At 28.8% G+C, this 2,182-nt stretch overlaps 1 non-coding gene across 1 annotated transcript; it reads right to left on the minus strand.

Annotated features, from left to right (window-relative positions):
- Positions 1 to 403: 403 nt before the first annotated feature.
- Positions 404 to 510, minus strand: LOC140885844 (small nucleolar RNA R71). Its single transcript, XR_012151257.1, has one exon. It is a non-coding gene; the product is annotated as a small nucleolar RNA R71 (small nucleolar RNA).
- Positions 511 to 2,182: the final 1,672 nt, after the last annotated feature.

The following is a 2,182-nucleotide window of genomic DNA, read 5'->3' on the forward strand; positions in this document are numbered from 1 at the left end:
TAATAATAATAATAATAATAATAATAATCATCAAGAACATAAACAACCAAGAACACTTAGGAACCATATGAATCCAATAAGAACTAGTACACCATCTTGTTTAGTTTTTCCTCCTGATGCATCTAATTTCAATTTTAAGCCAAAAGTCATTCAACTTTTACCAAATTTTCATGGCTTAGATTCTGAAAATCCATATTTGCATTTAAGAGAATTTGAGGAGGTTTGCAACACTTATAATGATCAAAATTGTAGCATGGATACTGTTCGATTAAAGCTTTTCCCTTTTTCCTTAAAAGATAAAGCTAAAACATGGTTGCAAAATTTGAAATCAAGTTCAATAAGATCATGGGAAGAAATGCAACAACAATTTCTAAAAAAGTTTTTTCCTTCCCATAGAACAAACTCTTTTAAAAGACAAATTACAACTTTTTCTCAAAAACAAGGGGAAACATTTTATCAATGTTGGGATAGATATAAAGAGTTACTTAATACATGCCCACATCATGATTTTGAAATATGGAGGATAGTTTCTCACTTTTATGAAGGTTTAATACCTAAAGATAGGCAAATGATAGAATTCATGTGTAATGGAACTTTTGAAGATAAAAACCCAAATGAAGCTATAGAATATTTGGAGTCATTAGCAGAAAATGTTCAAAATTGGGATAATATAGGCTCAATTGAACCACCAAGTAAAACCAATAATTCAACAAATGGGGGTGGTATTTATCATCTTAAAGATGATGTAGATGTTCAAGCTAAACATGCATCTTTAGCAAGAAAAATCGAGTCATTAGAAATGAAAAAGAGTGATCAATTAAAAAGTGTTCAAGAAATTATTTGTCATATATGTGACACACATGATAACCTTACAAAAAATTGTCCTAATTTGCCTTCATTTAAAGAATGTCTCCATGAACAAGCCAATTATGTTAACAATTTTAGAAAACCAACATTAGATCCTTTTTCACAAACATATAATCCTGGTTGGAGAAATCATCCTAATTTTAGTTGGAGGAACGATAATAATGCACAACCTTCACAACAACCTTTTCACAATAACCAAAGTCATCAAGGTTATGCTCCTTATATCCCACCTCCAAGAAAACATTTAGAAGATGAAATTCATGCATACATTCAAAAGCAAGAGTCTATCAATATTCAAAACATTCAATCTATGAATGATTTGAAAGAAACTCTTGCAAAATTTGCATCTGCACTTAATATTCATGAAAAAGGAAAATTTCCATCTCAACCACAACCTAATCCTAAAAATCAAAATCAAGAAAAATTTGATCAAGTAAAATCTGTTATTACTCTTAGAAGTGGTAAAATAGTTAATGATCCATATAGTGATGAAAACAAAGATCAGTCAAACTCAAAGAGTAAGGATGAAAATCTTGATACTTTCGAGAAAAGATGATACTTTGAGTCCTAAGATTAAGAAAGTTGATGATAAATTATCTGAAATAATATGTGAGTCAAATAAAAATGTTCCTTTCCCTCATGAATTAGTTAATAATAAAAAACAAAAAAATTATTCTGATATTTATGAAGTTTTTAAACAAGTAAAAATAAATATTCCATTATTAGATGCTATTAAACAAATGCCTTCTTATGCAAAGTTTTTAAAAGATTTATGTACTGTGAAAGGACAATTGCATGTAAAGAAGAAAGCATTCTTAACGGAGCAAGTAAGCTCTATTATTCAAAATAATTCTACCTTGAAATATAAAGATCCCGGTTGTCCAACAATTTCATGTATTATTGGAAAAAATAAAATTAAAAAAGCTTTGTTAGATTTGGGAGCAAGTGTGAATTTAATTCCTTATTCAGTTTATGAAAAGCTTAAGTTGGGAGATTTAAAACCTACATCTGTTACTCTTTTACTAGCCGATAGGTCAATCAAAATACCTAGAAGTATTGTAGAAGATGTATTAGTTCAAGTTGATAAATTCATATATCCCGTGGATTTTATTGTCTTGGATACACAATTAATAGAAGTACATAACGAAATTCCAGTAATATTGGGACGTCCATTTCTAGCAACTTCAAATGCTTTAATTAATTGTCGAAATGGAATAATGAAATTGTCTTTTGGAAATATGACTTTAGAACTTAATGTGTTCAATTTATGTAAACAACCAAGTATTAATGAAGATGAAGATGATAATGCAATAGA

Source organism: Henckelia pumila, chromosome 2 (genome assembly GCF_033568475.1).
Source record: "Henckelia pumila isolate YLH828 chromosome 2, ASM3356847v2, whole genome shotgun sequence".
NCBI classification, from domain to species: domain Eukaryota; kingdom Viridiplantae; phylum Streptophyta; class Magnoliopsida; order Lamiales; family Gesneriaceae; genus Henckelia; species Henckelia pumila.